We start from the raw sequence: 24,275 nt of genomic DNA on the forward strand, positions 1-24,275 counted from the left end.
TACCATGCATGTAAAAACTAGCTAGGAAAGCATACATGCAACCTGTTACCTACAAGTATTCCTAATGAAGTTGCTTGATCCAACTTTTCCTTGCTTGATCCTTACTTTCCTTTTCTTTCCTTGTCCTTCCTTTGCTTGTTCACTTTCCTTCTCGTCTTGGTTCTCTTCTCCTCTCTGAGACTAATTCCAAAATTGAACTGACAAAAGGCTACCAATTGATGCTCTAATGTCTTTTTATCATTAATGCCTCTAATTTCTTCATTTTCCTTAATTTTACTTCAATTTCCTCCTCACATGCAACCTATGACCTTTCACCTCCATTTTCTCTTATTTTCCTTTATTTTCATAAATAAAATACCAATAATTCTTTTTTTCTTTTTCAAAGCCCTCGCATTTCCTTTTCCAATTTCCCCTTAGCCATAAACACAAGAAGTGATTCCCACTAGGATATATTGCAACATTCAGCTTCAAATAAGTGTCCCTTAACCTTGGTCTTATTTTTCCTTTATTAACTTTTATTACATGAACTTTTAACCTACGGTTGTTACAGACCCCTCCCCCTTAGGGGAACATCATCCTTAGTGTTCTATGACACCTACAACCAGCAAAACTGTTGAAAATAAAAACATATTGCCCATGGAGCTTTATAATGCATCTCATTGAAGTATTTACAATGAACAACCTACTCAAAAGAAAAACCATCATGACAAACATGACAACATGATAACCATACTACTTATTGGAGCTTTATAACACATCTCATGGCGGTATTTACATCTGTGTACACATATAGAAATACCAAAATTGCTTTGCCTCAACCAGAAAATAATGAAGGATACATAGCCTACATCTAATCAGTCATCTCCCATGTAACTTCATCAAACCCAAAGTGCTTCCACTACACTTAAACTTGCTCAATTACTTTGTTCTGGAGCATGAGTTCTTTTCACTGCAATATGCACTAAGGTTCCAGTTGGAACTATCCTTTTCGTTCCACCTACAATATAGATTAATCAATAACATGATCAGCATCCTTTGCATATCTTTTAAGCAATGAAACATGGAAAACAACATGAAATTTCACTTCCAAAGGTAGTGCAAGTATGTAGGCCACTAGTCCAACCCTCTCAAGGATCTCAAAAGGCCCAGAATATTGCAGTGCCAACTTGGCACATGATCCAATCCTCAAGGATCTCTTCCTAGGATTGATGCACAAATACACATACTCCCCAACCTAAAATTCCTTAAATGCCCTATGTTGGTCTGCATAACTCTTTTTATTATCCTGTGTTGCCTTTAGATTCTTCTTTATAACCCGCATTTCCTATTCCATATCTACCAACATGTCTAGTCCAATAAGTACCTTGTTTAGTGGATCACTCCAATTGATGGGAGTGTTACAACTCCGCCCATACAGTGCCTCAAACAGACTCCTCCTTTGTGACTCCTGATAACCATTATTGTAAGCAAACTTGACCAATGGAAGGTACTCCTCCCATCTCCTCTGGTGATGCGTGACATACATCCTCAACATATCCTTAAATATTTCGTTGACCTTCTCTATCTGTCCATCTTTATATGGATGATAAGTTCTACTGAAGGCCAACTTTATCCCTGATCCTGCAAACAGTTCCTTCCAAAACTTGGAAGTGAACTCGGCATCCCTGTCTGACACAATCTTCTTCAGAACATCATGCAATCTCACAATCTCCTTGATGAAGACTTATGCCACCTCACTAGCTGAATAAGTAGTCTTTACTGGAATGAAGTGGGATACCTTGCTCAACCTGTCTACCACAACCATGATAGAATCATGTTGCCTTGATGTCCTTGGAATACCTTTAATGAAATCCATGGGAATGACTTCCAACTTCCATTCAGCAAACAGAATCGGTTGAAGAAACCCACCTAGATTCTTACACTTTGCATTCACTTGCTTATGGTCCAAGCATCTAGCCACAAACTTTGTCACTCCCTTCTTTATATCTGGACAATAGTATAACTTCTTCACTATTTTCAACGTCTTCTGATATCCTGGGTGACCTGAATATTTCTTTACATGAATCTCCCTCGATATAACCTTCTTGAGTTCACTATCATCTAACACATAGATCTTGTCCCTGAATCTCACCAAGCCATCTGCTGTGAGACGATAGTCCATATCCTGATCACCTTTACCCTATTGTAACCTATGCATAAGTTCCATGTACCTATCATCCTATTATCCTAGTTGTAAGATCTAATCCTTTAAATCTACCTCATATGAGCTCACTATTACAACATGGTTCAACTGAACTTTCCTATTGAAAGCATATGCAAACTTGTTATCCTTACACTTGTTTTATCTGATCTCGAAGTCGAACTCACTGATCATGGCCAACCGTATAGATTTCCTAGCATTTAGATTCGGTTGGTCAAATAGATACCTCAATCCACTATGATCACTCATCAAGATGAACCATCTTCCCAGAAGATAGCGCCTCCACATCTTCAAAGCATGGATGATCGCTGCCAACTCAAGATCATGTGTTGGATAATTCTTCTCATGCTCATTCAATTTCCTAGAAGCGTAACACACTACCTGTCCCTCCTACATAAGGACACTACCAAGCCCTTTGTTGCAAGCATTTGTACACACTGCGAACTCTTTATTTGGATATGAAATCTTTAACACTTGAGCATTCATCAACAACTACTTTAACTATTCAAAATTGGTTGTACACTCCTCTGTCCATTCAAACTTCTTACCTTTCCTCTACAATGATGTAATAGGATAGGAAATGCATGAGAAGTTCCTGATGAACCTCCTATAGTAACCTTCTAACCCCATGAATGATCTGACTTCATCCACAATGCTAGGAGTTTCCCAATCCATGATAGCTTTTATCTTTTTTGTAACTACTACTATGCCTTCCTTGGAGACAACATGTCCCAAGTAATGCACCTCTGTCTAAATAAATTGCACTTGCTAAGCTTGGCATACAATTGGCTCTCTTATCAATCTCAACATTGTTGTTAAGTGTTTAGAATGCTCTTCCTCATTCTTAGAATATATCAATATATCATCAATGAACAGAATAAAAAACTTGTCTAGATAAGGATGCAACATGTTATTCATCAAGAACATAAAATTAGATGGAGCATTAGTCAAACTGAATGGAACTACAACAAACTCCTAATGCCCATACCTAGTCCTAAAGGCAGTCTTGTAGATGTTCTCTTCTTTTATGCATACCTGATAGTATCCTGATCTCAAGTCAATCTTTGAGAACATTGGTGCTCCCTTCAACTAATCAAACAAGTCATCAATCATCAACAATGGATGTGTTCTTTATCATCACCTTATTCAATTTCCTGTAATCAATGTACAACCAGAGAGTACCATCCTTCTTTACGGACAATATTGGTGCACCCCAAGGCAATACACTTGGCCTAATGCATCCCTTATCAAACATTTCTTTCAACTGCAACTTCAACTCTACTAAATCTGGAGTGCTCATCCTGTAAGGTGCATTTGATGTTGGTGCCACTACTAGTACCAACTCAATAGAAAAGTCCACTTGCATGTGAGGAGGCAACTCTAGAATATTTGCTGGAAATGCATCTTGAAACTACTGCAATATAGGGTAGCTCTTGAAGCTTTTTGCATCCTCAACATCCTTACCCTTTTTACTAGAAATATGAACAGCAAAAATTACACACCATTTCCTACAACTACACTTGGCCTACATAGCGGTGACCATCCTCATTTATGTAGGCTTCTTATTTCCGTGTAGAATTCTCTTTTCCCAATTATCATCTATGCACTTAATAGCCTTTTCATAACAATATACTTTGGTACTATGAAGATACAACCAATACATACCCAAAAACATATTATACAATCCCAATGGGATTACATTCAAATGTGTTGTTCTAGGCATACCATTCAACTCAAATGCACAATCTCTTACCTAGTGATGAACTCTCTTCTTAGTACCTATATCCAACTGCACCAACCAAGACTCTACATGCACTTATTTTCTCAAGCCACACTTATCCACCAGGTCAGGATTAACATAACTATAATTAGATCTAGGATCAATCAAAATAGAAATAACTTGATCACAAATCTTATTGTCCATCTCAATAATAGATGTTTGGTGATCCACTATGCATATTGTCCACAGTTGCATAAATATGAGGAATACTATGACCAACACCCCCAACTGTCTATGCCTCTTGAGCACTATATATTTTAGGCCTACTTCCCTGGTACAATGTATAATCCTTCTTACAATAATCTTTTCCACATATCCAACACTTCAATGATCCTCTACCATCACCTCTAGTCTTCTACTCTCCAGGTTGTGACCCATGCCCCTTCTTAATTGTATTAAACTTCTTGTAAGGAACCACATTTTATTTCTTGCCTGCATCTTGATATCTTACCTACTTCGGTGGCCACTTCCCTTTAACTTTCTCATTTCCCTTCAAGTCACGTTTAGCCTTAGCTTTGCACTTTGACTGCTCATAATAATACTTCAATTTTTGTATGGCTTCCTCTAGAAATCTAGGCTCATCAAACTCAATCTAGTCTCTATATTTTTTTGGCAACCTACAGATGAACCTTTGAATCTTAGCCTTCTCCTCTGTTGGGTGCAGCCCAACTTGACCTAGTTTTTGACAAAGACTATGCATTTTGTGGAGCGGAGTGTGCAATGGACAATGCAGCAAAGTGCAAAGTGGACTGCGTAGTGAAGTAGTTGGAATATACCACACGTTATAAGGGTTTCAGAGTGCATTGAAACCCCTCCTTTTTGTAAAAGCATGTGATAATGTAAAATATCAATGGTTTTAGCTAATTGTTTTAGGGAAACCATGGTATGTGGACTATGGTATTGTAACGATGTAACCCTTGATGTAATAGTATATATAGGGTCAAATAATAAGAAGATAATCATCTTATCGTTGAGATCCATATCTATGTTATGGTTTAACTTTGGTTGATCTGTTTTTTGGGAAAAGAAGGTGAGGTTCTACAATTGAGTGCACAGAAGCCTGAGTCTATAGCCAAGTGCATAGACAACGTGCAGCTTAGTGCCCAGGTCAAGAACTATTTGTTGTACAAGATTTCTTATTATAGGCAACAGTTCTTGTGTACGTAGCCCCACAGTGGTTCACAATGGGGTGAACCACGATAAAATTGGTCCCTTCATGTGTATATTTTCTTATTATCTATTGTAGAGTAGCCATTTATTACAGTTTCACTTTATATCAGTATAGTGATGATTTATGGCATTATATGATATGTGTAAGTGATTAAATGAATGCGGTGAAGTGATTTATGAATGTTAAGAATAAAATATAATATGAAACACCACATCACATCTTCCTTCAAGGTTGTAGAAAACTAGTTCTACATCCTACCATAGTCACTTCAGTTGAGACTACAATCTTCTTACAGGTCGTTGCCGAAAGGGCCAGTGATTGAGGGTTTTGTTGGTGCGCAGTATAGATCGAACCTAGGTCAACCCAAATCAAAACCAACAAATGGTTTTGTTGTTGGGAGCGGGATTTTTTTGTGGGATATGTGGATGTGGCATCCATCTAAGAAAGAAATTCAATATTGGCTAGAATTGAAAGAGAAAGAATTTGCAAATCAAGAGAACAGAAACCCTCTTCCAGCGTCTAAATCTTGGTTACAGGAGTATATTTTCATAGATCAATACGAAATTTTCTTCACATCGTTTTTTATTGAACTGTATAAGTGGATATAAAGTTTGACTTAAATAAAGACTTGTTTTAAAGGTAGAGAACCTTCGGTGTGGACTCCTAAACTAATACATCGACTCAAGGGAACTAACAATAGGATTTCAAGGGATGTCAATTTTTGGATTGATATCATCTTGGGAGGATTTATTATTGAGTTCGCAGTATAATCAATTATTTCCTACAATGAATCAGAATGACAATTCTTTAGAGGAATGCAAGGTAAGTATTTAAAGTCTTATAAAGTTTGGCTTAAGATGCTTCTGCATGAAAAGGGAGTTTTACAGATGCAGTCAGATTGCTAGTTTACTTATGTTTGGAAGAAAAACAATAAATCAAAGCCAGAGATCACAATAACACAAAGTGGAAAGAGATATAGAATAGAGACTAGAAAGAGAGCTCGTGGACAAGACATGAAGACCTTTGTAGAGACTAAGTATAGTCCTTTTTTGAGTGAATCTGAAAGTGAAAGAGAAGATAGCCACCGTGATAAAACCAAGCAACTTTGTAGTATTCACCTTCCTAGCTAGAGGGATCACAGAAGCCAGAATCCAGTAATATCTAGGGTGCTTTTTTCTCTCTCCCTTCCCCTCCCCCTCCCCCCTCCCCCTTCTCCCCCTAGCCCCCATCCCCCTCCCCTTACTTATCCCCACCCCCCTCCAAGAAGAAATATGGTTGATGATATTAAGTTGCATGTTTTCAAAGGAACTAGATCAGAATATCCAAAATAGTTTTGGTTTTTATGTGAAGCTATATGGACCACAAAGCAGATCAATGATGAAAATATAAAGAAAGCGCAGCTCATTATGTCATTCTGAGATAGAGAATTTACATGGTATATGAAGTATTCAAATGATTAGATCATAACATTTGTAGATATTAAATCAGAGTTGATCAAAGAATTTAAGAAGTCGAAGTTTGAGTCGTAGTGCATCACTAAGTTGAAAGAAATTAAACAGAAACCTACTGAGTCTATTTGGGAATTTTATCAGATATTTAAGGTGTTGTTGGATCAAGTGATCTTCGACATAGCTCCGTAGCAACATCAGGAATGGTCTATAGTTACGATGTTACCACATATCAGATTACCATTGATGTAACAAAAGACAACAAGTAAAACTGAAGCTCTAAATATTGCGATGAAGTTGGAAGCTTCGCCTATATGAGATGCTAATGAATGTATGCAATAGATTTAGATTCAGCTGGTGAACCTAACCCTGTAGATACAATATATCAAGAAAAGAAAAGAAGTCAGAGAAGAAGTATGGTGTACGAAGTGCAGATCGGAGGGCCATTCTAAAGAACAATGTCATATCTTTAGGGATTACATGGCTAGTGGGGCACTGAATCCCTTAAATGTAGGATCCATCCTGTGGTGTGATATATGTAAGACCAGAGGCCAACATCACTTAGAAGATTGTTACTTGTTATAGAAATATGTGCAAACTCCAAGGAACCTATATTGCAAATTTTGTAAATCAGTAGGACATGATGAGAATAATTGTCAATATTATGAACTAATGATGGAGCGTGGTGCTGACACTTATAGAATGCAAGCATAATAACATGGACATGAAGGCAGTGGACATCCTGGTGGTCAAGAAGGCTACCAAGGAAGAGGTCAAGGATGTGGATAGATCATTTGCTACAACTACGGCCAAGAAAGTCATTTTGTGAGAGATTGTCAGAACCCTACAACGACATGTAAGTGTTGTAAATCCTTTAAAAATGTAATTGAAGAATGTCCTGCACTTATGGAAAAGATGCAAGGAAAAAGGAATTAGCAGCTGGCATAGAACATTCAAATAATGACTGTCGGAAGGAGGACCAATGAACCTCAAATTAGTATTGTCACTAGAAGTGGAGCTCTGACTGGAAGTGATAAATCATATGAGAAGAAATAATTTGAAAGTACGTGGGTTAAAAAAATTGTTGAAAAAGTTCATGTTTTTTATATTTAGAAGGAAAAAGAAGTATTTGCAGAATCAAAGCAAAGCTTTATGGATGTTGAAGCTTCGACCTCTAGTGCGTAGCCAAAGAAAAGAACTAATTGTGACGTGTCATCAGCATTGGCACAGAATAAAGCTTCAATGTGGAATCGAGCTTTGACACAGGATCGAGCTCCAACACAAGACCGGGATTCAGCAAATGAGGCAGGTATTTTAAAGTCTTTTTTGCAGACTTGTATGAAATTATTAAGAAATAAAAAGGCGGTAGAAAGGATTCAAGAGTTGATAGATTCTTGTGCATCAAAAGGAGCACTGCAAAGTGAGATGCACGCAGTCAATAATTTGTATCAACAAAAAAGAACAATAAGAGAGATGAGGCTTAGTGTGTAGATAGGAGTATATGAGATGGACCAAGTTATCCTAGACCTGGGATATGATGCTAATGTCTTAATGAGGCAGGCATGGGAGTTAATGGGTAATTTGAAGCTACAGTGGTCACCTATTTAGTTAAGGATGTCAAATCAGCAAAGATCTTACCCTTAGGAAGACTACCAGTTTTAACAGTGGACATTGAAAGAATTTGCACTACTGCTGATTTTGAAGTAATAGAGATCGTTGATGATAGTAACCCTTATCTTGCATTGCTTGGACTTGATTGGGAATTTGAAAATATGGCTATAATTAATCTGAAGAAGAGATAGATGATATTTGAAGGGAATATTATGAGAGTAATTTTTACCTTGGATCCATCAAAAGGGGTAAAATATACAGAACCAGTTAGATAAGAATACCGCACAATTGATATAGATAATATCTATCATATGGAAGCAAAGGAATGGGATTCAATTAACCCTACTTCAGAAGGAAATTTGACTTAGGAGCATGATAGTTCTTGTACCTCTGACTCGGAAGAAGAGTTGGAAAACTAGCAAAATAGGCTGCATGAAGTACCCAGAAGGCGATGTGCAAGAATTACCAAATCAGTTCATTATATGATATCTGAGGTATGTAATCTGCCTACTTATGATGGCTTGGGTGATGTAAATGCTTTTCTTGATGATTATGAAAAACAAGTTCCAGAGAATAAAAGGTTGTTAACCTTGGATATATCCCTAAAAGCTAAACCCTGCTAGATGGTGGGGTGCACACAAGAAGAATATAGAATCCTGGCAAGAATGTCGAATATTGATGTGGATAAGGTTTCGATAGATAGATATAGAAATAGATATAAACTATGACGGTGAAACTAATCCTAGGTAGCATATCCAATTATGCACTACAGCATGGAAGGATATTCCACAGCAAGAACAGGTACATGGATTCATTCATACATTAGAGACAATCCCTAAGAACTGGTACTTAGAAACAAAGCTTCAACATGGTACAGTAAATTGGGAAGACATGGTTGATGGCTTCATATTAACATTCATCTTTGAGGATGATTTCCCATACATAGATTTGGCCCTTCAAACAGTTAAGAAGAGGATATTTGAGAATGCAACCCCAGTGACATGGCAACAACCTGATTGGGTTGCGCAAATAGAAAATGCACTAGAATGTTATAACCTTACTGCAGAAGAAGAAGAAGATCCTCGCAACATCGACATAGCAGAATCAGAAGGATATCACAAAGTAACTGGACTTGATTAGAGACACCAGATATAATGAAGCTACTGAAGACTAAGAAAGTGAGCATAGGATCAAAAAAGGAACCTAAGTTTGCAACAATAGGAGACTATTGGGATGAAGAGACAGTTAGTAAAGTTATATAGTTACATCATGAATACCAAGAACTATTCCCACCAAGTTTTCAGAGATTAAGGGTATAATAGGAGATCTAGGGGTCATAAAGATTCCCCCTAAGGCTGATGTGAATCTAGTCAAACAAAGACCTTACAGGATGAACCCGAAGTATAAGGAGAAAGTAAAGATGGAGCTTGATAAGATGATAGTAGTAGGAATTATTGAACCAGTAGAAGAATCAGAATGGGTGAGTCATATGGTGGTACAATAAAAGAAGACTTAAGGATAGATTAGGATCTGTGTGAATCTGTGAAAGTTAAATGATGCATGTTTACATGATCCCTTCCCTACCCCTTTAATAGATGAAGTGCTAGACAATGTAGGAGCTCATGAAGCTTACTCATTTACAGATGGATTTTCAAGTTATCATCAGATGAGGATTACACCTGAAGATCGTCATAAGACAACATTTGCTATAAAATGGGGCTCATATCAATACACAGTAATGACTTTTGGATTAAATAATATCCCTACTATATTTTCTAGAGTGGTGGTTGCAACTTTTAAGGAATATATCCACAAATTTTTAGAGGTATATTTTGATGATTGGACAGTATTTGGGCTGCTAATCAAACATATTGAAAGTTTAAGACTTATGCTCGACACATGTAGACAATATCAAATCTCTCTAAACCTAAAGAAGTGCATATTTTGTGTACCTCTTGGCATATCATTGGGACACATTGTTTGTAATAAAGGAATAATGGTGGAACCTACTAAGATTGTTATCATCGTGAATTTTCCTCCACCTAAGATAGTAAGACAGCTTCGCACTACATTGGTACATACTAGATATTATAGGAAATTCATTAAGGGGTATGCGCAAATCACTGTGCTTGTGGAGAAATTGTTAAAGAAGGATATAACTTTTCAATGGAATGAATAATGTCATAAGAGCCTCGACATATTGAAAGAAAAAATGGTAGCTACACCTATATTAGTGTTCCCTTATTGGAATAAGGAATTCCATTTCCATTTGGATGCCTCTTATATAGATTTGGTAGTAGTACTGGCACAACCTAGTGCAGGATAAATTAATCATCATATAGCTTTTGCAGGTAGAAAGTTATCTAAAGCATAAAATAATTACACCACTACATAAAGGGTGTTGGAATTAAGGAATTGTTGAGAGGGGAGGGTGAATCAGTAATTTAAGAAACTCTTTATTTTATTTTCTTACTGTGCTTATAGTTCCTTCTTATGTTCTTTCATATGTGAAAGCATTCATTCATAAAGCAGTAAATCTTATAAACTTTCAGAACACATACTCAAACAACAATCTCATGATCAGCATACATTTGACATAGTGTTTTCATGTGGAAACCCAAAGGGAAAAAACCACCAATTTGTTGTTTGTTTTATGATGTAATTTAAGCACCAACTTAATTACATCTATTTGTTTGTGAGCACCCACTCACTGGAGGCACCAACCCCCTTTTGTTTAGAAAGAACCAACTTGCCAAGAGGCACCAACCTCTTTTGTTTAGCAAGCACCAACTTGCCTAGAGGCACCAACCTCTTTTGTTTAGCAAGCACCAACTTTCCAAGAGGCACCAACCTCTTTTGTTTAGCAAGCACCAACTTTCCTAGAGGCACCAACCTCTTAAGTGTGCAGGCACCAACCTGTCACTACCACTGTTTTACTATTTCATACAATTTTCATACTGAAAATATAGGCATACAAATTACAAGTAAAATACCAACTTAATGGTTGTCTGCAGATTCAACTTCTGCACTCTGCTTTCTGAACACTTGTGGCAGTCTTCCTCTTGCTGCCCACTGCAACACTTTCTCTGCTCAGGGCTCTCCACTGTTTCACCACAGCACTACCCTTGCAACACTTTGCTCCAATTCACAGCTTACTGCTTTGCTCTCTACTCAAGGCCCTCCACTGTTTCACCATAGCACTATCCTTCAACCACTCTTCGCCAATGCACAGGTCACTTCTCTGCACTCTCATAAGTATGCTCACACTCCCAATTAGCTCAATGGAGGTTCAAATTTTTGTTCCTACACTGCTCTTGGCTCGATGTAGTCATTGTCATCATAAATTCTTCCCACGGATGTACCCCAGGCATGGCACCCCATTCTTCTGTTGATTTACGCAAACTCTAGTTCAATTGTTGCATTAAATTCATAAGGATGGGAGATGATCACTTCTCTCTCATACAGTTGACTCTCCATGTTGTGTATTAACTCTCAATCCTCCTTACATATTTCACAGAGGCTCCCCATACTTCTTTATAGTTTGCAGATATCTACTTGTACATCGTCATGGGGTCTCTAGTTTACATTTATTTACAATGCGTGCATAGGAGGTCTTCGTTTGTCAACCTTACAGTTCTGCATTCAAAATCACAATTGTCAATTCATACATCTTAATGGCAACCTGTACCATCATATTAGAGCTTTTCATCGCAATGTTGTGTAGTGGTGTAACACTGTGAAATAGTCGATTGTCGACCTCCGATCAAGTCTAGCCCCTTTTGCATTAGACACATGTTATATCTCCACCATAGGACTTGGTTCGGTGACCAAGTGCCAACCATATCGAAGCCCCCTATATCAGTGTTTTTCATTTGTGGCCAATGTTCCAGCAACCACAAACCTACGATCGTCGATATCCAATTTTTAAGCTCCTTCTGCTCAACCCTTACCACACATTTCTTACCATAGGGAAAAGGGCGGTGACTAGGGGCTTAGCCTTAAGTCACTCAGCACTCTATTAGGGGCCTTTGGTTCCCTTATAAAGTGGTGCACCCTTGGTTTCTTGTCTTTCCTCTAGAGCATGCGCTTACAACATTGGAGCCCCTTATCGAAGATTTCCACTTTGTGACAATGTGTCGTCCAACACAAATCGTCAATCATCAATTGTCAATTGGAACCTCTGTTTAGCCCTAGACCTTGGTTCCCTTAAGCCTTCATGACCACCTTTTATCCCACATCCCGGCGAAATTTCATTGTGGCACATGAGCCAACCATTGCAAACCTTCAATCGTTGATTGCCGAAGTGACTTCATCTCATGCCATGTGGCATCTTCTCAATAGTGACATGCATCACTTAGATATGGCCCATTAGGCCATCCATAAACACTAAAATAGCCTGCCATGTGTCCCTCCGTACCATGATGTCATGTTGACGCAAGCGGCCATGTGTCCCTTATCGGAACCAATCATATCTTGCCACTTGTCCTCATTAGAGCTCCTCCGATGCTACCTTCTATCCTTATCGGAGCCAACTGGATACCTCCATGTGTCTTGCTTAGAGGAGAGAGAAAGGGGCCTCACCTACTCTGGTTTTTCAACAAATTCCTTTGTATTTTCCTTTTTGGCCTCCCTGACAGTTTAACAAGGAATTCATAGTCCTGGCTTATCCCCCAAAATTGTGAGACCTCTGACATGCAGGATTGCCAATATGCAATTCGTTGGGGCCTTCAATATGTGATTCATTGGGACCTTTGATTGTGATTCACCAAGACCTCTGATTGCGATTTGTCCGGACCTCCGATCTTCGATATTCCTTACTACACAAGGCCTAAATCATCCAAAACTTCAACAGACCATATCTCTCAAACCACAAGTCCATTTATGGACTTCCACATACCATTGGAAAGATCCTCCAGGGAGCTTTACAATGAAAGGAGTTTGATTAGCCACTAAACCCATCCTATGCCTCAAAACATGGCTCCAAATTATCTATCTAGGTATGAAGCCCCATCATCAGGATCATCCTTGTTTGACATCAATGCCAACACTTACACAGACAGCCACCTTCATACCATCAAATGTCCAACAATATATCCCTTTGGCATTGATGGAAACACTGCAGACTCCCCCTCAGCTTGGCATGGTCTGATCTAATGCCAAATTTCTCCCCTTTAACACCAATGGCAAAGAAAACTTCACCTGCACTCCCTCTATACCAATGCAGCCTACTCTGCCATGAGTTCCTCCTACTGAGTAGTTACCACCCCCTACCAAAATGAAGTCATTTGGAGGGAGGATTCACAACTAATATTTGTTTCCTGAGATAGCCAAATGGTTCTCTTACAAGTGGCTTTGTAAATATATATGCCAATTGCTCTTTAGTGGGCACATATACAAGTTTAACAGTATTGGCTGTAAATTGTTCCCTCAAGAAATGATACTTGATAGGGATGTGCTTGGTTTTTTAATGCATGACTAGATTTTTTTAGATGTTGATTGCACTAGTGTTGTCACACATTAATGGAATGGGATTATGAAACTCTAATTGTATATCTTTTAAGGTTTGCTTCATCCATAGAATCTTTGTACAACAAGTCGCAGCAGCAATATATTCTACTTCAGCATTCGATAGAGAGATGGAGCTCTGTTTCTTGCTAACCCACGATACCAAGCAGTCACCCAAAAAGAAAGTTGCACTAGAAGTACTCTTCCTGTCATCTATACTTCTAGCCCAATCTACATCTGTGTAGGCCTTCAAATTGAAGTCTTTACTCCTAGGATACCGCATCCCATACTTTGTTGTACCTTGAAGATATTTGAAAATCCTCATAACAGCCACCACATGACTTTCTTATGGACAAGCCTAAAATATTGCCACAATTCCCAATGCTTGCATGACATCTGGCCTTGAAGTTGTTAGATATAGTAAGCTTCTTACCATCAATCTGTATTCAGTCTGCTTGTGGCATTGCATCTTCCTTGCATAGTTTATAGCCTATTGTCATGGGTGTGCTGATAGGTTTGCAGTCTTCCATTCCAAATTTCTTCAAAGTTTTCTTGAGGTATTTGGATTGAGATATAAAATCTCCTCGTGGTAACTAAGTAATTTGTAGACCCAAGAAGAAGGACAACTCACTAATCATGGACATTTCAAACTCTATTTGCATACAGTTTACAAACAGGTGCCCCAGGTGCTCCACATCGCTGCCAAATATGATGTCATCCACATACACAACCACTTTCAGTAGATGATCATCTTCAGAATTTAGATAGATATTGATGTCAATTGTGCCTTTATTAAAACCTTATTGCTGGAGATACTTATCTAGCCTTTCATACCAGGCTCTAGGGGCATGTTTCAAACCATACAGAGCCTTCATTAATTTGCATACAAGCCCTTCATAAGAGGATAGTAGAAAACCTTCAAGCTACTCAATGTAAACCTCCTCTTCTAATTCTTCATTGAGAAAGGCAGACTTTACATCCATCTTATAAACTTTGATGTTCTTGTGAATGGAAAGAGCAAGGAAGATTCTTATGGATTCTAGTTGGTTTATTGGTGTAAAGGTCCCTTCAAATTCTACCCCTTCTATCTGGGCATACCCTTTGCAAACCAACTAATATTTGTTTTTGATTACTTGACCTTTTTCATTCAGCGTATTCTTGAAAACCAACTTCATTCCAATAACATTTTTCTCTTTTGGTCTTGGGACAAGCTCCCATGTGTCATTCTTTTCAATTTGGTCTAGCTCTTCATTCATGGCTTTCACCCAAAACTTATCTTCACTTGCTTGATAGAGGTTTTTGGGTTCTATTTGTGATAGTAGAGTCAAATTTTCATGTTTTGTATTTCCCACAAGTCTCCTTCTGGTTTGGACACCCTTTCTTTGATCTCCAAGAATCTGAATCTCAAGGTGTTCCTTTTTCACATACCTAGAAGGCGTTCTTGGCCTTTAAGATGTGCTTTCTTCCTCACCTTCATTGTTTGAATTTGTTTCATTTGAATGTCCACCCCTCAACTCTGAACTTTCTTCATCATCTAAGTCCAAGTTACTTTTGAAGGGTTCAGGTTGTGAGCCTACTTCATCAACCACTATGTCAATGCAGTCTTCTATCTTCCTTGTCCTCTTGTTGTAACATCTGTACCCTTTGCTTCGAATACAATATCCAAGCAATATTCCTTTCAGCATGTGAGTCAAGCTTCCCAAGGTTCTTTTCATTTCTTTTAATGAAGCACTTTCTCCCAAACACCTTGAGGTGTTTAACTGATGTAGATCTACCCTTCCATAACTTATATGGAGTTTTGTCACTATCAGGACTGAGATGAGTTATGTTTGACAGATATACTACTTTCTAAGATGCTTCTCCCCAAATGTGGTGAGCCACTCCTACTTCATCTAACATTTATCTGGCCATTTCTTTGATTATTCAATTATTCCTCTCTACAACCCCATTTTTCCGAGGAGTTTTGACCACTGAGAACTACCTTTTAATACCTTGAGCTTCACAAAATTATTCAAACTCTTTTGAGTTGAACTCTCCCTCTATGTCTGATCCCAAGCATTTTATCCTCAAATCTTTCTCATTCTCTACCTGAGCCATAAACTGTTATGAAACCAGCTCACAAAAAGATAGAAAAGATAGTTGAACGACTTAGAATTTAGCCTCTTCAAGGGGGCAACCTCCTTTACATTACACAAATGAATAATTCTTCGATGATACAAATGAAAACCTCCTTTCTATATATAGGAGTCTAAGGGGTCATAATATAATCAGAGCCGACATAACAATAATAATGTAAGGGCACAATAATAACAATAGTGGGCTTCTATGGGGCACAATAGTAACAATATGGGCACTACATGGGTACATCAATATAATAAGGGGGTTGTACTAATAACAATAAGGGGTTACACTAGTAGTATAAGGGCCTAACATGCCCCTCTCCATCAAAAAGTGTTGTCCTCAAATCTTGAGTAGTTCTTGATGCTTCTATATAAAATTCTTGTCCTCCCATGTGGAATCTTCAATGAGTAAGTTCTTCCACTTGATGAGATACTCTGAAATTGATCGATTTCATAGTTGTTGGGTTCTTGTTTCTATGACTGCTCCAGGTTCCAATATGATTTTTCCTTCCTCTTCAATTTCTGGCAATATTGTTTGAATTGGGATCTTTTGCAACTTTTGAATAAGTGGCCATACTTCTTTGTCCTTCTTCCATTCATCCCTTGCTTCGTTTATCCAATCTGGTTGGATAATAGAAATAGCACAAAACAATGCTTCCACATCCTCATCCTTTCTTGGGAGTGCATCTACAGCAAAATTTTGCTTCCATTTTCTATAGATGATGTCAAAGTCATAACCCAACATATTTGTGACACAGTTTTTTTGTTCTTCTAAAGATAATAGTTGTTCTATAAAGTATTTAAGACTATCATGATCCATTTTTACCTTGAAGTGTCTTCCCATTCGGTAAGGTCACCATTTCTTAAGTGCATGTAGTATTGCCAACATTTCCTTCTCATAAATAGCTTGCTTGAGATGTAACAGTAAAAATACCCAATCACCTAAATCAAAACGTTTTTCACTACGATGTTGATCTACCTTTTGTTTCATTCGATTTTGCACCAAAGTGGCGTTATCCTTTAAAAGTTGGAGAACTTGTTGTTGATGCTCGATTTGATCTTTCACTGCTTGAACCTTTTTCTTCTTGATATATCCTTCTATCTTTAGAGTTTGAGGAGTGGTAATTTCTTCCAATCCTTTACAAGATATGGTCGGATTCATTTCTTGATGCTCGATGTGATCTTTCACTTCTTGAACATTTTTCTTCTTGATATGCCCTTCTACCTTGATAGTTTGAGGAGTGGTAATTCTGACCAATGAATTACAAGATATGGTTGGATTCATTTCTTCTTTCTCGATGTGATGTTTCACTTCTTGCACCCTTTTCTTCTTGATATGTCCTTCTATCTTGAGAGTTTGAGGAGTGGTAATTCTTTCCAATGCTTTACAAGATATGGTCTGATTCATTTCTTCTTTCTCTGTGGTTAGGTCCCGGCATATATCCTCTTCTTTTGATGTTTCTTGATCCTTTTCTTCCTCTTCTCCATACTCTAGGTAAAATAATTTCTTCTCAGCACACTTATGACCTTTAGTGCATTTTCTATCACAATTGTAACAAAGCCCTTTTTCTCTTTTTTCTTCCAATTGTTGTGGTGTAACCCTTATAGGTTGTGGAAGGCTAGAAGCAACAACACTTCCATCATTATAGTTGTGAGGGATAGACTTCCTTGTTTCCATAATTTTACTTTCTACTATGTAACAAAGCCCTTTTACTCTTTCCAATTGTTGTGGTGTTGCTGTAAAGAAGGTGTTGCTCTTTGTATCCTCATAATGTGCTATCATTTCCTCCGTGAAAATTGACCACGTAACAAGTTGTTTACGAGAACAAATCCCTTCAGACCATAAAAATTGATCCGGTTCTAAATATGAAGATGCAATACATACCTTTTGTAGCAGTGGTATACCATGTAGATCAATATATTGCTCCATTTGAAGTATCCAATTTACCGAATCCTTGGCATCAAACTTCCTCATCTTGATTTTTCTTAATTTTAGGAGCTCGATATTGCACCAACTGTAACTCTGTACTTTCAAATCTTTAAGTTCTGAAATTGTGACCTGTAGTAGCCCTCTGTGTCCTCTTTCCAATGCCACTAGTCTAATCCAAATTGGATTGTCCAAGGAAGAGTTATGCCAAATCTCCCACAGTGCCCTGATTATAGACTAGTCCAGTAGAGCGAACTTGTACGACATGCCACGTGTCCCTGTTTCAATTTTTGGCTCTAAAAAATATATACAAGAAACTGCAGTCTGTCCTCTTTCTATAACTTCTTACGAAATTTCAATCCGATGCCCAGAGAGAAAGTTATGACGATTTTTCCTAGGTCACCTGTTTGGAATGTAATTCAAGAGTCTGCAAAAAGACCGATTTCCTCAGATCATATCTCCGCAAAATATAGCGCAAAAAGCTCTGAAATTTGGAGCCAAGCTTTAGTGCAATTTCGTCTCAAATGGGGTTTTTTTTTAGCTTTTGAAACGTCGCAGAAAAAAAAGTTATAGAGAAAATGCCACGATGACCTATTTGGAGCAGAAAAACCCTAGAATCCAAGGCTCTGATACCAAATGTTATGAAACCAGCTCACAAAAAGATAGAAAAGATAGTTGAATGCCTTAGAATTCAGCCTCTTCAAGGGGAAACCTCCTTTACATTACACAAATGAATAATTCTTCGATGATACAAATGAAAATACCTCCTTTCTATATATAGGAGTCTAAGGGGTCATAATATAATCAGAGCCGACATAACAATAATAATGTAAGGGCACAATAATAACAATAGTGGGCTTCTATGGGGCACAATAGTAACAATATGGGCACTACATGGGTACATAAATATAATAAGGGGGTTGTACTAATAACAATAAGGGGTTACACTAGTAGTATGAGGGCCTAACACAAACTTCTTGAAGTGCTCAAATGCTTTGGACTTTTCTTTTAGTAGGAGAATCCAAGTAGCCCTCGTGTAATCATATATGAACAAAAAGAAGTACATTTCTTCTTTTGATGTTTTTTGTTCTTGTGGGGCCACAAATATCTATGTGAATAAGCTCCAAAGGTCTAGATGAGGAGAAATATTTCATTTTGAAATGAGTCCTAGTCTGCTTGTCAAGCTGACATGTTTTATAGATGTTGTTATCAGGGCTTGAAAATCTAGGTAATCCTTATACCACACCTATCTTTATTATCCTTATCAAGATATCAAAATTCATGTGTCTGAGCCTCTTATGCCACAGTCGTGCTTCGTTGGTTTTGCTCAAGTAACAACTGACCCTTGAGTCATTGAACACATAAACGTTATTGTGAGTCCTGACTGCCTTCCCCACTAGTTTTCCATTTTTTATATTCTAGATCTCACAATCTTTAGATCGAAAGGTCACATCATAGTCGTTGTCACACATCTGGCTAACACTTAGCAGATTGTGTTTGAGGCCTTCCACATACATCACATTCTATGCTTTTTTCTTTTGATCAAGGCTGACCACTCCTTTTCCTTTGATTCTTGTTGGAGCATTGCTTCCAAAGGTGACATTGCCTCCTCTATCTCTTTCTTTTAGTGACAGAAACTTTCTCTTGTCTCCAATCATGTGTTTGGAATAACCATTGTCTACATACCATCTGTTTTCTTTATCATGCATTAATAAGGCAAACCCACACAGCATGATATTTTTGGTCTTTTGTCTCCATCTTCTTTTATCCTTTTGTATGTGAGTCTGTCTGTCAGTTTCAGATTTAGACAGTTATTCAAACCTGCTTCTACACTCTTTGGCCCTGTGCCCGAAATTATTACATTTAAAACATTCAACTTCACTTTGTAGGGTGGTGAAGGAATTATGATTCCTAAAAAAGGAATCTTGTGACTTAACAGCTTGGTGTGAATTAAACCTAAGATTTTCATCACTTTCAACTTTGACACTTCTACAATCAATAGCTTTGTTTCCAAATATATGATGCTTGTAGTAGTGACCATAAAATAAGAAGGCAGACCTATTGTCAAAAACATTATGAGGTTTAGCAGAGAAATACCTTGGTCGACTCTTTGTTTGACTCATCCTCCATTGACGACCTCCTCTTTTGTGGTTCTTCAACACTTGCAGACCTGAACTTTATCTTCTTCTTCCCGATATAAGATTCATGTTCCTTTGAGTACCCCAGATCAGTTCTAATTCCTTAGGGCCTTTGACAGCTCAGAATCTTATTTAGTCTTCTAGTCCCTTCAACAAATCTCTCACTTAGACCCTTCTCAATCTTTGCTTTCTCAAGGTTAGTTCTTAGAGAGACCACCTCTACTTCAAGATACTGGTAGTTTTCTTCCCATTCTTGAATCATATCTTGAAGTACCTCTTCTTTTCATCTAGCTTCCTCCAGCTCAACCTTTAAAGACAAAAAATCATCTTTGCAGATTTTTGAGGTCGTTTCCCTTTTCGACTTGCATCTCTTGTTTCAGTTGCTTGTTCTCCTCTTCTAACTTCTCATGATTTCCTTATTCTCATTTGAGCATAAGAGATATACTATCCTTTCTCTTGATAGCCTCTTCAATTTTTTCTTTCTGATATGAAAACTCCTCATTATCTGAGTTATACATTCCTTCTTCTGCATGCTACAATTGTTCCTTTAGCTGCTTGTTTTTCTTCCTTGCTTTCTTCAACTCATCAAGGGAACTGATGAGTTCTCCCTCAATATTTACCACTCCTTCCTCTTCTTCCTCTTCAGAGTCCATAAGACCCTATTTCTTGGAGTTTGTTTTTAGGGCCATAAGAAGATACTCATTTAACTCATTTTCTGATGAGTCTTCACAATTTGATTCTGGGTCCGAACTATCCTCTTTGGAATAGAACCCCTTCTTCTTGTATGGTTTCTTCTTTTGAAATGTCTGAGACTTATTTCTAAATTTCAGACCTTCTTCTCTTTTAGTCCCCTCTTTGTAAGGGCATTTGGAAGAGAAATTTCCAACTCTTCCACAGTCAAAACACTTAAAGGGAAACTTCCCTTTATATTTACCAGAGCCTTGCTTCAATTTTTTAGCTAGTTGAGCCAGATCCTAATCAGATTCACTGCTAGAGTAGTCTTGATGAACTCTATGTTCCTTTCCCTTATTGGATACTCTGAATGCAGCTTCCTTTGGTTTAGATTTCTCCATTCCTACTCTCATCTCATAGGCTGTGAGAGTACCATGTAGCTGATCCATCTTGAGATCCTTTAGGTTGACCATTTCCTCTATAGTTGATATTTTGGCATTAAATCTCATGGGTAGAGATCTTAATACCTTTTGAATAATCAACTCTTCCTTGACTTCCTCACTAAGTCCTCTAATCATATTAACTACTTCATCAACTATGAGGAAGTACTCAGCTATGCTTTCATTCTCAGTCATCTTCAAGCTTTCAAAGCTCATTCTAAAAGTCTAAAGTTTTTCTTGCTTCACTTTTTCATCTCTTTCATGACATGGGTTAATCTTCTCCCACATATCATAAGTAGACTTACAATTCATAACCTTCACAAGTTCTGACTAACTAAGACCAGCAAGAATGGCATGCTTGGATTTACCATTGCTTAGATACAGTTTCTTACCATCTGCATTTGTGGGGGGAATATCTGGGACATTGTAATTTACTAGTACTAAGGTCCAAACATCTACCCCCAGGGACATAATATATGCCTCCATTCTTACTTTCCAAAAGGCATAATTGGCTCCATCAAAGACTGGTACCCTACTCGAGTAAACTTCTTAACTCTCCTGCCTATTCAAAATTCCTTAAGGATCTACCTTCCAGTGGTTAAATTGTTACTGAATGAACCTTGCTTTGATACCAATTGTTGGAATTAAGGAATTGCTAAGGGGGGGTGAATCAGTAATTTAAGAAACTCTTTATTCTTTTCTTATTGTGCTTATAGTTCCTTCTTATGTTCTTTCATATGTGAAATAATTCATTCATAAAGTAGTAAATCTTATAAACTTTCAGAACACATACTCAAACAACAATCTCATGACCAGCATACATTTGACACAGTGTTTTCACATGGAAACCCAAAGGCAAAAAAACACCAATTTTTTGTTTGTTTTATGATGTAATTTAAGCATCAACTTAATTACATTTTTTGTTTGTGAGCACCCACTCATTGGAGGCACCAACCCCCTTTTGTTTAGCAAGCACAAACTTGCCAAGAGGAACCAACATATTTTGTTTAGCAAGCAACAACCTTCCTAGAGGCACCAACCTCTTTTCTTTAGAAATCACCAACTTACTAAGAGGCACCAACCTCTTTTGTTTAGCAATCACCAACTTGCCTAGAGGCACCAACCTCTTAAGTGTTCAGGCATCAACCTATCACTGCCACTATTTTACTATTTCATAGAATTTTCATCCTGAAAATGGAGGCATACAAATTACAAGTAAAATACCAACTTAATGGTTGTCTATAGATTCAACTTCTGCATTCTACTTTCTAAACACTTATCACAGTATTCCTCTTGCTACCCACTGCAACACTTGCTTTGTGCTCTGATTTCTCTACTCAGGGCTCTCCACTATTTCACCACAGCACTACCCTTGCAACACTCTACTCCAATTCACAACTCACTTCTCTGCTCTCTGCTCAGGGCTCTCCACTATTTCACCACAGCACTACCCTTGCAACACTCTTCGCCAATACACATCTCACTGCTCTGCACTCTCACAAGTATGCTCACACTCCTAATTAGCTCAATGGAGGTTCACAGTTTTGTTCGTGTGCTACTCTTGGCTCGATGTAGTCACTATCATCATCAATTCTACCCATGCATGTACCCTAGGCATGGCACCCCATTCTTCTACTGATTTATGCAAACTCTAGTTCAGTCATTGCATTAAACTCATAAGGATGGGTGATGATCACTTCTCTATCATACAACTGACTCTCCATGTTGTGTATTAACTCTTAGTCCTCCTTACATATTTCACAGAGGCTCCCCATACTTTTTTATGGTTCGTAGAGATCTACCTGTACATCGTCATGGAGTCTATGTTTTGCATTTATTTACAATGCATGAGTGAGAGGTCTTTGGCCATCAACCTTACAATTCTAAATTCAAAATCACAATTATCGATTCATACATCTTAATGGCACCCTGTACCATCATATCAGATCTTTTCATCACAATGTTGTTTAGTGGTGTAACACTATGAAATAACTTATTTCCGACCTTCGATCAAGTCTAGCCCCATTTGCATTAGACCCCTGCTATATCTCCACCATAGGACTTGGTTCAGTGACTGAGTTCCAACCATATCGGAGCCCCCTATATCATCATTTTTCATATGTGGCCAATGTGCCAGCAACCACAAACCTGCAATCATTGATCTCCAATTTTTAAGCTCCTTCCACTCAACCCTTACCGCACACTTCTTACCATAGGGCCAAGGGTGATGACCGAGGGTTTGGCCTTAAGCGCTAAGTCTCTCAACACTCTGTTGGGGGCCTTTGGTTCCCTTATAACGTGTCGCACCCTTGGTTTCTTGGATTTCCTCTAGACCATGCACTTACCACATCAAAACCCCTTATCGGTGATTTCCACTTTGTGACAATGTGTTGTCCATCACAAATCATCGATCGTCGATTGCCGATTGACACCTCTGTTCAGCCCTAGCCCTTGGTTCCCTTAAGCCTTCATGACCACCTTCTATCTGGCATCCAAATGAAATTTCATTGTGGCACATGAGCCAGCCATTACAAACCTTTGATAGGCGATTGCCGAAGTGGCGTCATCTCATGCCACGTGGCATCTTCTGACCAGTGAGATGTGTCACTCATATATGGCCCATGAGGTCATCCATAAACACCGAAACAACCTGCCACATGTCCCTCCATACTGTTATGTCATGTTGAAGTAAGTAGCCACATGTCCCTTATTGGAACCAATTAGATCCTGCCACTTGTCCTCATCGAAGCTTCTCCGATGCTGCCTTATGTCCTTATCAGAGCCAACTGGATGCCTCCACGTGTCCTGCCTGGAGGAGAGAGAAAGGGACCTCGCCTACTCTGGCTTTTCACCAAATTCCTTTGTATTTTCCTTTTTGGCCTCCCTAGTAATTTAACAAGGAATGCACAGTCCTGACTTATCCCCCGAAATTGTGAGACCTCTAAAATGTGGGATCATCGATATGAAATATGTCGAGACCTTTGATATGCGATTCGCTAGGACCTCCAATTCGTCAGGACCTCCAATTGTGATTTTTCAAGACCTCAGATTTGCTAGGACCTCTGATTACAATTCTCCAGGACCTCCGATTGGCCGGTACCTTCGATTGTGATTCGTCAAGACCTCTGATCTCCTATATTCCTTACTACACAAAGCCTGAATCATCCTGAACTTCAGTAGGCCATATCTCTCAAACCACAAGTCCATTTCTGAACTTCTGCATACCATTGGAAAGCTCTTCCAAAGAAATTTCCAATGAAATG

This window comes from Pinus tabuliformis, chromosome 1_2 (assembly GCF_031772625.1).
Source record: "Pinus tabuliformis cultivar Carrire ecotype Pingquan chromosome 1_2, CPIR1, whole genome shotgun sequence".
Taxonomy (NCBI): domain Eukaryota; kingdom Viridiplantae; phylum Streptophyta; class Pinopsida; order Pinales; family Pinaceae; genus Pinus; species Pinus tabuliformis.